We start from the raw sequence: 14,109 nt of genomic DNA on the forward strand, positions 1-14,109 counted from the left end.
CATAGTATGATTAGACTATATTATAATATGGGCGCTATTTCCGTCTCCGGTTGTAGGAATCGCACAATAAGAACGGAATGGGTGAGGCAGACGGTATTGGAATTTGACAACTCAAGGTAGCAATGATAGACAAAGTCACACATGGTTTACCAAGTCTAAAGAAAACACAATACCTATGCTAATGGAGTTTTCATCTGTTCCCGTCGATGTAGATACGCTCTCTTTTTACTTGTGTACTTAGGTAACCTTTCATAAATTATTAGGCATAAGGTAAAGCGGTGCCAATTACATCCCAACCAATAGAGACGAGCATGCCTTTTTAGAAGTTGTCCATTAAAAGCGACATTCCACAAAGTAGCTGCATTCCATTGGAATCCAATGACAATCTTTGATCAAACATTGCTGAGAGTAAACCAGCCAAAATTTTCATCTATAAACTGTACCTAATTGAGAAGAGATTTTATCATTCCACAACTACAGACACTATAGACTGATATATTTTGGGTGTCAGTTTTAATTTGGAAATTCATGATCTTTTAAGTGGCAACACTTTGAGATCCTAACCAAGCTTTGAGAATCTGGGGTCTGGATGCAAGCTGGACAACGTAAAATTTAACACGAAGATTTTATCTGATAAATACAGGATCTCAAACGAGTTTTCATTTCATATAAGATTTCATGAAATGAGTTTAAGAAGTTTTTGAGGCTACCAAATATTGAAACTTCGAGATGAGTTCAATAAAATTTCACTGAAATGAAAACAAAATTTCAGATACTATTTATCACTTAGAAAAGTGTCATTTTGACAGATTTTAACGTCAAGATGTGAATGACTAAATCAAACGGAGGCAACCGTTTTGCTGCGCCGTTTTCAAATCAAGACCTAACATCATTGTCAATATCGTGAAGTCAAAATCGATTTCTTACTGGCTCGGCCAATGAAAAACGCTCTATGGTATATTACACTAGTGGTACATACAAAAAATATTACATTAGTGAATGGGTTGATCTCCAGCATCAGTACTTATATTAAATGTAATATAATGGATAAGCTTAATAGAAAATGCTTGGTTGCAATGTTCTCTAAAATGATTTCATAGGTGGGTTTCGACTTGAAAGTGAAAGATATTGAAGATTTGTACGCTAGCTGGAAACCACAAAAAAGTGTAAAATATACAAATGGCTGTGGATAAAGTGACCAGCGGTGAGAGCGACAGACTGACCAACTCGCCGGCAGGTGATTCTAATTCACTAAGTAAGTATATTAGGTCGGCTGTCTACATGCAACAATCCTCTTTTTCATTATAGATTTTCGGACAGATATCCCTGTTTGTAACATCACTATAAACTGATTTTTTTATTTGCATTTAGAATTCAAATAAACTGCACAAACGATATTTGCTAAACTTTTTTTAAATGTTGAAATGTTCATGCGCTCGCAACATTTCGTTTACTAAATAACATAGTTCTATCTTTTGTGAACTATCCATGTAATCTACGCGTACAATATGTAACATTTCAGTGAATTCATTGACTACAATCGACAAGATCTATCTGTAACATGTACAATAGATCGTCACACCGAGTTTGTTTACCCATATACAGTGTGTTGCTATTGTTAGTCCTAGTTTGTACTGAAATAAAAAAAGATGGTATAAATAAATAACAATGCGTAACAATGTCAATATTTGTAAACAGATTAAAACGCTTTTTGGAAAAGTCATTTATATTATAATATGACTTTACAAGTAAGTCGGTATAAACAGCGAGATATTCATCAATTCAATTAACACTGTGGGTCTTACTCAGAACTAAAGCTACTTGTGACGTATCGTTGATCACAGCAGTATGAAATTTAATTAGGCTTTTGTTTTGTAGAAACTTTTACTTTGATGGCACATCAAACGTACAGCTGGAGCTGAATGCTGACGATGGTTGTAATGAAATGCATGTCATTTTACGTTCGCTCGAGTTTAAAATCGATACGATAGCATTGTAATAGTGTTTCCCTCGTTTACAGTAGTATTGCTCGCTCGGCTGGCACGAACACTGACACGGCGGAACACAATACGAAGACTCGATTCAAAATAATGCAAAACAATATTTAAAATGATTAGATTAATAAGTTTCCATATTAGTTGACATTTACTTTGTCAGGTTGATGGTTTGTCAGGCTGTTGATAAAATCGACTGTGCTTGAAGGCAAACGACACGTCAACTACTGAATTATTCAACAGAATCCGCAAGTTCTGTTAAAGCCCCTCAGGATCTACGATTTATATTCACGTCTTTTCAGTACCCAAAAGATCCAGTGGATTGACTCTGATTCCACATTAAGGCTCCCACGATCCAGTTGATTGATTCTGACGACTCCTCTTAGAGAGCGAAACCTACTTTTTATTTTACACACCTTCCTGTTAGAAAGCGAAACCTACTTTTTATTTTACACACCTTCCTGTTAGAGCGCGATACCTACTTTAATTTTGCACACCTTCCTGTTAGAGAGCGAAACCTACATTTAATTTTGCACACCTTCCTGTGAGAGAGCGAAACCTACTTTTAATTTTACACACCTTCCTGTTAGAGAGCGAAACCTACTTTTAATTTTACACACCTTCCTGTTAGAGAGCGAAACCTACTTTTAATTTTACACACCTTCCTGTTAGAGAGCGAAACCTACTTTTAATTTTACACACCTTCCTGTTAGAGAGCGAAACCTACTTTTAATTTTACACAACTTCCTGTTAGAGAGCAAAACCTACTTTTAATTTTACACACCTTCCTGTTAGAGGCGATACTTACTTTTAATTTCACACACCTTCTTTCAATTTTACACACCTTCCTTTTAGAGAGCGAAGCCTTCTTTTTATTTTACACACCTTCCTGTTAGAGAGCGAAACCTACTTTTAATTTTGCACACCTTCCTGTTAGAACGCGATGCATTCTTTTAATTTTACACACCTTCCTGTTAGAACGCGAAACCTTCTTTCAATTTTACACACCTTCCTTTTAGAGAGCGAAGCCTTCTTTTTATTTTACACACCTTCCTGTTAGAAGCGAAACCTTCTTTTAATTTTACACACCTTCATTCTTTTAATTTTACACACCTTCCTGTTGAAACCTTCTTTCAATTTTACACACCTTCCTTTTAGAGAGCGAAGCCTTCTTTTTATTTTACACACCTTCCTGTTAGAACGCGAAACCTTCTTTTAATTTTGCACACCTTCCTGTTAGAACGCGATGCATTCTTTTAATTTTACACACCTTCCTGTTAGAACGCGAAACCTTCTTTCAATTTTACACACCTTCCTTTTAGAGAGCGAAGCCTTCTTTTTATTTTACACACCTTCCTGTTAGAACGCGAAACCTTCTTTTAATTTTACACACCTTCCTGTTAGAGAGTGAAACCTACTTTTAATATTTTGCACACCTTCCTGTTAAAACGCGATGCATTCTTTTAATTTTACACACATTTCTGTTAGAGCACGATACCTACTTTTTATTTTACACACCTTCCTGTTAGAACGCGAAACCTTCTTTTTATTTTACACGCCTTCTTTTAATTTTAACCACCTTCCTGTTAGAGCGCGATACCTACTTTTTATTTTGCACACCTTCCTGTTAAAACGCGATGCATTCTTTTAATTTTAACCACCTTCCTGTTAGAGCGCGATACCTACTTTTTATTTTACACACCTTCCTGTTAGAGCGCGATATCTACTTTTAATTTTTTATACATCCAGAATATTTCTATTGTCAGACATACCTTAAATTTGTCTACATTTGAATAGGAAAGACACTTCAGTAAATTGACTCTGGTTTATGACACATTTGGAAAAAGACAACTTCAGTGAGTCAGTTGGGTTGGAAAGAAACTCCAGTAAAGTTAGTCAACAATTGAATAGAACACAACTCCACTGAGTATGTACTTTGGAAGGACACACCTCCATAATGTTTACCCTCCAGGACGACACAACGTCAGTAAAAATACCATTAGGCCAATATCCGGAAGACAAGAGCACACAAGTTTAGTGTACAATATTCGCTTCATTTTTTCTTATTGTTTACAGTCACGTCAAAAGATATAGTGTCAATGGAAGTATCACGATTATCGATACACAGTAAGGCTGACATGTAGCGTTTTAATCGATATAGTTTTCAAATCTAAAGCCAGACCGAAAGTAAAACTGTACCGCACCTGCTGGAGTTTTTCGTATACGAACTGAAAGTCAGTTTTTCACCTTCCATGGTGCTATGAAAGTTCAGCGGTAAAACCCTAATGTTCTGCTTCATATATTTGGGTGTGGGCAACGCAAATATTGCTTTGCTGTATCTTTTGTAATCAAACGAGAAGGTGAGAAAACAAGAACAAGAGCTCTTTTCGATCAGATATTTATATCTTTGAAAGTCGTTCGTATTTCTTAATCGACAAATGTGATAGCTACAAATACCATGACATTCACTGTGTTGTGATTGTCATTCCTTGCTTGTTGCAGTAAAACTAAAATCACGAAGATCTCCCGTGGTATCGCCATCATTGTCTTTGCCATGCTTCTATAAGATCAATATTACGGTAAGACTTAGATTAGAATTTCCATTGAAATACACTATGACAATGGATCAACACACATGAAAAGCATTTCAACACTTAAGTCTTCATAAGCTGACGTATGTTTCTCATTGTGTTTCTGTACCTATCGTAGTACCAGCCAGCCTTATGTACACCACATCCCCTAACAGCACCGGTTCTCACGACCCGACTGCCTCCCGCCGATAATCAATGCCACTCTATAAGTGAATGTCTTTGTATTATACTGAAAGGATTTCAACACCTGTATTTAAAGACTACACAGAAAGGACTTAAACACTTACGGTTAAAGATAAAGTGGAAAATGTTAGCAAAATACCGAGTAAACAGCCAAACATTGGGTTAAACTCTTGCCTCGTTGTAGCTTCTGTCTAGTAAACAAAAAATATCGTGATTGATTCCCGTCACACAAAACTTATTCTAATATTTAACTTTCGTCAGTTAAACTTTAATATTATTTAAACAAATATATATACAACCACACACACACACATACTTACTTTGTGTCAATTTACTTTTCAACTAAAGTGACACTTCTTTTTCAGAAAAAAAATACAATATAATTAATTTGTGTTATTCAAGTTTGAGAACAGTGATTGAATCAATTTTGCACTGATTCATCTACCTCTTCCAACATATTCTAATGTAAGAACAGCAAAACAGACGGCATTTAGCGTCATTTTTCCATCAAGAAACGTGTGCCTTCGAACCAACCATGTACTGTAACCCGTGAAAAATCCCAGCTGCATTCTAAATGAAGATTAAGTAGATTTCATTTCACGAAAAGTTCTTCAAAATTCAATAACTATTTAAGGTACACGTTAATCAACCAATTACACGTAAGGAATCAATGCGAACCCAACGCTGAAACTGCAAAACATTAACGCATTTGTACCATAAACTACAAACGCAAGCCAGAGAATAAAAAAACTACACAGGTTCCGGTGTCGTCGTACAAAACTCGACGCTATGCCACAAGGGTGCATAACAACAACGGTAATACCACAAAGACCTGTGATGACGTGATGACGTCAAAGAGAAAATTGGTAGAGTGATGCCATCAAAGGCCTCATTGATAATGGCAGCAACGTCTCATGGCCTATAACGTCGTCGTGACGTCATAAGTACGAGGGCAAGCTATGGTCTGTCTCAGGGCCTATAACGTGGTCGTAACCTCATAAGTACCATGGTAGCTATGGACTGTCTCAGGGCCCATAACGTGGTCGTGACGTCACAAGTACCAGGGATAGCTATAGTCTGTCACAGAGATATGAAACAAAAACGTCATAAATACTTTTTCATCTACGTCATCAACCTCTTTTATGACATTCGTCAAACTGTTACCTACGCAACCGTGTCGTTTATATGTCGGATTATTTGGTTACCAAATGTTTGGAGATAGCACATGCAGTATTCACGAATAACGTGGTGTTAGAAATTCTACAAGTAAACCTTGTCATATTTCCTGTAAACAACTATTATATATATTTGACACGATACACCTCTTCCAATTTGTTTTGCTCATTATGCTGGTATGCCACAGCACTATACGAGGTGTGTGCAACTGTAAGCGGACATTGCTGATACAGATACTCTGGGCAATGTACCTTTCCAGTGCTGGAATATAGCCCGCTGGACCATGCTGTACACAGCTGGGCATTTCTCATAGGAATCTTATCTACGATAGACACAGATCAGATCACAAAACTATTGTTGACCGTGTTGTCTGTGTGGGCGTCCTTGGATTTCTTCACTTCTCTACATCCCGAACCCACGTCCAACATAGCATATGTATAGGAAAATGTCTTTAGCAATCTACCCAAGATGGAGATCACTGACAGGGTGGGTTCTATCTAGGTTACGAATTATCATTAAGTACATACGAGCGACGTCAATGATGTAACTTTGTGTGGGAAGGAAGTGGAGCGTGCGCTAGTCCCAGACGAGACAGACAGACAGACCCACAGACAGATACATACATCTTACGGTAACCGCGTGGTCGATATGTATTCAGATCGGCCTAGCTCTACTCATGTTTATCTAATCATGGATAAAATTGAACGTTCCACGAACAGAAATTAAACCTATGGTATGCACATAGTGCTGGACACAGACATGTTGCCTGTCTAATCAAGCAGTTGAAGATCCTAAAAGTTGATTCCATCCGATTATACGCTACATTAATAGCCATCAATGTCCGTAATGGACCTTTCCATCAACATTGGGGCATCACCTCCTCAAGGCTATCAGTACGTAGTGTGTAAGTACCGACAGGAATCTACTTCACTAGCAGTTTATTTACGTTATAAGGCATCATCTTAGCTAGCAGTTTATTTACGTCATAAGGCATCATCTCGGCCATCAGTTTATTTACGTCATAAGGCATCATCTTAGCTAGCAGTTTATTTACGTCATAAGGCATCATCTCGGCCATCAGTTTATTTACGTCATAAGGCATCATCTTAGCTAGCAGTTTATTTACGTCATAAGGCATCATCTCGGCCATCAGTTTATTTACGTCATAAGGCATCATCTTAGCTAGCAGTTTATTTACGTCATAAGGCATCATCTCGGCCATCAGTTTATTTACGTCATAAGGCATCTACTCGGCCAGCAGTTTATTTACGTCATAAGGCATCTACTCTGCCAACAGTTTATTTACGTCATAAGGCATCTACTCTGCCAACAGTTTATTTACGTCATAAGGCATCTACTCGGCCAACAGTTTATTTACGTCATAAGGCATCTACTCGGCCAACAGTTTATTTACGTCATAAGGCATCTACTCGGACTGCATTTTATTTACGTTATAAGGCATCTACTCGGCTAGCAGTTTATTTACGTCATAAGGCATCATCTCGGCCATCAGTTTATTTACGTCATAAGGCATCATCTTAGCTAGCAGTTTATTTACGTCATAAGGCATCATCTCGGCCATCAGTTAAGGCATCATCTTAGCTAGCAGTTTATTTACGTCATAAGGCATCATCTCGGCCATCAGTTTATTTACGTCATAAGGCATCATCTTAGCTAGCAGTTTATTTACGTCATAAGGCATCTACTCGGCCATCAGTTTATTTACGTCATAAGGCATCATCTTAGCTAGCAGTTTATTTACGTCATAAGGCATCTACTCGGCCATCAGTTTATTTACGTCATAAGGCATCTACTCTGCCAATAGTTTATTTAGTCATAAGGCATCATCTTAGCTCGCAGTTTATTTACGTCATAAGGCATCTACTCGGCCAGCAGTTTATTTACGTCATAAGGCATCTACTCTGCCAACAGTTTATTTACGTCATAAGGCATCTACTCGGCCAACAGTTTATTTACGTCATAAGGCATCTACTCGGACTGCATTTTATTTACGTCATAAGGCATCTACTCGGCTAGCAATCCATATATGTCGTAGGACATCATCACGACTAGAAGTCTATGAAAAACGAAGGGCATCACCACAACTCAATAAAAAACGCAGGCCAATATCACAACTAGTGGTTCATCAGTAACGCAGGCAAACACCATGACAAGTGGTTCATCATTAACGCAGGCAAACGCCACGACAAGTGGTTCATCAGTAACGCAGGCAAACGCCACGACAAGTGGTTCATCATCAACGCAGGCAAACGCCACTACAAGTGGTTCATCAGTAACGCAGGCAAACATCACGACAAGTGGTTCATCAGTAACGCAGGCAAACGCCATGACAAGTGGTTCATCATCAACGCAGGCAAACGCCATGACAAGTGGTTCATCAGTAACGCAGGCAAACATCACGACAAGTGGTTCATCAGTAACGCAGGCAAACGCCATGACAAGTGGTTCATCATCAACGCAGGCAAACGCCATGACAAGTGGTTCATCAGTAACGCAGGCAAACATCACGACAAGTGGTTCATCAGTAACGCAGGCAAACACCACAACAAGTGTTTCATCAGTAACGCAGGCAAACACCACGACAAGTGTTCCATCAGTAACGCAGGCAAACGCCACAAGTGTTTCATCAGTAACGCAGGCAAACATCACGACAAGTGGTTCATCATTAACGCAGGCAAACGCCATGACAAGTGTTTCATCAGTAACGAAGACCATCGCTAGCCAAATATTTAAAACTTAACGCCTTTAAGTGGTACATTATAAATCTAAATGTGTCTAAAATATTTAAAGATACATAAACGTTCACCACGACACGTAACTGGCATACATCAGGCCTTACCCTTTTCTTGATTTTTCACCCGAAAATATCATAAACTATTGTAGATGGTTACACATTTATCCAATCGTCTGAATCTCGTACATCAATTTTACACATGTCGTCCGCACGCCATATATTGTCTAACGTTAACGTTGTCCGCCACAACTATTATACTGGAACGGCTGAGTTAATCATCCGTAAAGTTGGTTTTTGGTGAAATTTTGCCAAAATTTTACCGAATTTTAACTGAATTAAGATTCCCTTGAAATGTCGATATTTTCTTTCTTGTTTTTTTATTCTATGAGACAAATGACTCTTTGTACATAAGAACCTCGTCGTTACACTTGTACACATATCAGTATGTATCTGTTTATGATAAACATTAGCTACCAAGAAAAGCTATTAGCATCAGGGAGTGTCAAATAGGTATGCGATATGCAGCTGATGCGTCGGTCGAGATTTCTAGGCGGTGCAATTTGTTTTTTGTTATAGTTCGGAAATAGTTCCTTTCTCAACAGTGGCTATAGCTCAAGAGAGTGTTCACTGCAGTTCCATGTGTCTCAGACTTTGGATGTGACGGGCACTTCTGAAGACAAATGACAAGGCAGATAGACGAACGGAGAATGACGATAGCATGGACAGTCGGACAGACTACCGATCGAAACGGTGCTCGGGAAGTCAAGGCCAGAAAATACAAACGTGTCAACATACGTATTAGTAATCGTTATTCAAACTCAAATTCACTGAAAACATGAAACAAAGAAAGATTTAAATGGAGACTCATGAACAAAGTAAAAGGAGAATAAGACCAGGGGTTCAATAAAAGTAAGCGTCTGCTTCATGGACGACATCCGCCATGTGAACCTCAGTCAATAAGGATTAGACCGCAATGGGGACAAATCCTTTACTGTGATAAAGCTATGAAGTGATATGTCAGTGCGTCGGCTATTTCACCACAGTGAACTTTCGGCATAAACCACCACAGATAACAAGACACAGACATATCTTTTCAGTAAGACACCAATATACGGATTCCTTCAGCGTTGTTCTCGTATATTTGTTTTTATCGTGATTCTTTGTTTTGTTAATGGTACTGTTTTTTTCTAGCAGCTACGAGCTTAAGAAGGTTTTGTCCTTGCACGATGGGGTCACTCACTGATTGCTTTAAAGTACCTCAGACACTTACAGAACAGTGGTCACACCGTCACTGTATCGACAACAGTTCCCATGGAGAATCAACAGTAAGAGAGGTGGCGATTTAATGAAAGAGTGAAATGTCAAATAACACATCACTAGAGAGTACATGTCTTTTTACCACTGTCAAACAACACATCACTAGAGAGTACATGTCGTTTTACCACTGTCAAACAACACATCACTAGAGAGTACATGTCGTTTTACCACTGTCAAACAACACATCACTAGAGAGTACATGTCGTTTTACCACTGTCAAACAACATATCACTAGAGAGTACATGTCGTTTTACCACTGTCAAACAACACATCACTAGAGAGTACATGTCGTTTTACCACTGTCAAACAACATATCACTAGAGAGTACATGTCGTTTTACCACTGTCAAACAACATATCACTAGAGAGTACATGTCGTTTTACCACTGTCAAACAACATATCACTAGAGAGTACATGTCTTTTACAACTGTCAAACAACACATCACTAGAGAGTACATGTCTTTTACAACTGTCAAACAACACATCACTAGAGAGTACATGTCTTTTACAACTGTCAAACAACACATCACTAGAGAGTACATGTCTTTTACAACTGTCAAACAACACATCACTAGAGAGTACATGTCTTTTACAACTGTCAAACAACACATCACTAGAGAGTACATGTCTTTTACAACTGTCAAACAACACATTCCCAGTTACCAAAAACAATCACATGTATCAATCACGATGTCTTTTCAAAGAGCTGATAAAAAAATAAAATTCGACGGGCTCTTTTCACATTAATGGGAAGTGAAGGTATCAATGTGGTCACACTAGACTTCACGTTGTCCTCCAGTGCCATCTCATAAACTGGAAAATTGATGGTGATCGGAACCATATCCATGTTATTTAAGTTAGAGAGGAAACCTATACAAATCTGGTACAGATAAGAAACAGGACAGCATATATATTCTTATATATAATAAGATTAGCCCCGATTACTCTACTTACTGGGCTTTACGGCTGGAAATAACATCATACAGATGAGGCTTAGCTGAGGCATGGACTCTCTAAGTCAGCGGATTATGGGAGACAGAGATACTTCTACGTACGGCTTAACGCGCGCGCGGCAGCGGATAAATATCGGACAGTCGCGAGAAGTTCTAACTTAACGCGTACTACATCCGTTAATGCCTTTCAATGAAGAGATCGATGTTCCCTAAGGCTGACTTTATGTAGATTCGTGTTTGTCCATCCATGGGTAAAATTGAGAAAGTGCTACAGAAATCAAAACCATTCGTATGCTTATGTATACGTAAACGGATGAATAGTAAAACGCTAACAATTTAACCAGGCGTAGTGTTGGTGGCGAGTCGTGTTGCATTAGATGCGCGCTGAAGTGGACACCCCAATCTTAGGTTTCTTGTGTTTGCATTGCAGAAGTTTCCTGTTTGAGGTCCTGTGTGCTACACTTTATTCCCTTTAGCACGGGGCAATTTGAGAATGTGCGTAACTTTATCTCATATGGCGAGTTTGCATAATGCTGAGTATTATCAAAATATTATATTTATTATGTAAAGCGCAATATCTTAGCAGTTCTATTCAAACCGTAACAAACGGCACGCATACAGTACAAAATCATATTTACCAGTAAATGCGGAGAATGTTTTCAGCGTATAATGTACAATATCGTCTTGTTAATGAGTTATGGGTTTAATCGGTACGATTGTGATAATACAGTCGTTATTTCTGCTTTCCGGACTACGATGTACACAGAACTACACGGTTTGCTTGAATCATTTGCAATATCGAATCAAAGTACTACGATGAAAACACTTCAATTCAAAATCTGTTTTACGAGAGCATTTACTAAAACGGAGGAAGGGGGAACACCAATGTAGCCGTGTAATACTGGCCGATTTATTGGCCGGACTCTTGAGTTATGCCACTGTTAGAAAGACATAAACAATCCAGGAGAGTTCAGTGATCGCCAACCAGACAAGTTTGTAAGATTTAGACTCATGTGGTGTACTAAATCTAGTTTGTCTATCCCATGGGGACAATTCTCGGATATAGAGTTGTGTAAGGAGGTTTAGCGATTCGGACACTACCCGATCCCCTTAGAAACACTATACAGAAAAAGGTCCCTTCGGGAGGAGGAGATATTGATAAATTACTGACATCTGTACAATGTATAGATTTCATTTTCAGCTAAATGATTTATTCGATTTATTCTAATTTATCTATTATCATACACAGTCAATATTCTTAATGCAAGTAACATTACAGAGTGCATTCGGGTGCGCGCGGCATTTAGAGAGAACAGTTATGGCGGACGGCACGTGAGCTCGTGAGGGTGTTCTGTGGGTGGAAGTAGTTACCGAGAAAGATTCGCATATCATACACGTATGATAGAACTTTCAGAATGTTATCATAACATATGATTACATGACTGTGCATTTGGCGGCTTTCTCGTTCGGTTTATTACAATGTGCTGTTTTTGATCTTGCGTTATAGACCCAGGGGGACGGTTATATTACAGTTCAACGAGGCAAGTTCACATCTGAAAATAGCACTAGAGGGAATATTCCAAACGCCCAATTCAAACTAGACACATATATGTTGTGTTTGTGTCGACACTTTACAGTAAGAATGTGCGATGCGAGAGAAACGATGACACAAAAACGATGAAAATAGAAAGCCACATACACAATAGATATAGTGACATATTACTGGGTAAATTTTGTTTCTACTGTTCCGCGATTTCTTACACTGATTTCGGCAATAAATCTGTCGTACCAAGACAAGATAAATGAGAAAACATAACGCCACGAGGTACTTATTGTCTATAGTATCTCTTTGAACTGAGCCTATTTTCTTTATTTATAGCAATGAATAGGGATCTTACTCATCGGGAAATCAGTGCGTAAATACTTTACGATATTATTGGATGGTGAAAATTAGATTCAAACGCGTGCCTATGTCATAGCTGACATTGCCAGCGGGAGGATGGGCGTAGTTTAAAAACTTTTGCTTTCTTGTTGAGGTTGTGGTGAGTTTGAATAACGACAAAAGCAGTTAATATATCAACAACGATCCCGTAAATTGGTCACTACACATACCACTGAGGATTGAATGACTAATAAAAGGAGCCAATGTCCGCGCTGGCTGGACATATTCAACGGTATATAGCATCATATCTAAATAAAGAACGGAAATAAAGGCACGCAAGGGACAGCAACACCATGTCAGGCGAGGGACGGCAACACTATGTCAGGCGAGGGACGGCAATACAGTATCAGGCGAGGGACAGAAATACATTATCATGCGAGGGACGGCAATACAGTATCAGGCGAGGGACAGCAACACCATGTCAGGCGAGGGACGGCAATACAGTGTCAGGCGAGGGACGGCAATATAGTATCAGGCGAGGGACGGCAATACAGTATCAGGCGAGGGACAGAAATACATTATCAGGCGAGGGACAGCAATACCATGTCAGGCGAGGGACGGCAATACAGTATCAAGCGAGGGACAGAAATACAGTATCAGGCGAGTGCCGGCAATACAGTATCAAGCGAGGGACAGAAATACAGTATCAGGCGAGGAACAGCTATACCATATCAGGCGAGGGACGGCAATACAGTATCAGGCGAGGGACAGCAATACCATGTCAGGCGAGGGACGGCAATACAGTATCAGGCGAGGGACGGCAATACAGTATCAGGCGAGGGACAGAAATACATTATCAGGCGAGGGACAGCAATACCATGTCAGGCGAGGGACGGCAATACCATGTCAGGCGAGGGACGGCAATACAGTATCAAGCGAGGGACAGAAATACGTTATCAGGCGAGGGCCGGCAATACAGTATCAAGCGAGGGATAGAAATACAGTATCAGGCGAGGAACAGCAATACCATATCAGGCGAGGGACGGCAATACAGTATCAGGCGAGGGACAGCAATACCATGTCAGGCGAGGGACGGCAATACAGTATCAGGCGAGGGACAGAAATATAGTGTCATGCGAGGAACAACAATACAGTACCATTGGAGGGAAAGAAATGCATTATCAGGCGAGGGACAACAATACAGTACCAGGCGAGGGAAAGAAACACATTATCAGGCGATGGACAGCAATACAGTGTC

At 39.3% G+C, this 14,109-nt stretch overlaps 1 protein-coding gene across 6 annotated transcripts in view; it reads right to left on the reverse strand.

Annotated features, from left to right (window-relative positions):
- The window catches only part of LOC132544559 (neuronal acetylcholine receptor subunit alpha-10-like), a 201,414-nt gene that overhangs the window by 69,462 nt on the left and 117,843 nt on the right, over nt 1-14,109 (reverse strand). The gene's annotated exons all lie outside the window — the stretch shown is intronic.

Source organism: Ylistrum balloti, unplaced genomic scaffold (assembly GCF_031769215.1).
Source record: "Ylistrum balloti isolate Yb309-2 unplaced genomic scaffold, AGI_CSIRO_Ybal_v1 Utg369802, whole genome shotgun sequence".
In the NCBI taxonomy this organism is placed as follows: domain Eukaryota; kingdom Metazoa; phylum Mollusca; class Bivalvia; order Pectinida; family Pectinidae; genus Ylistrum; species Ylistrum balloti.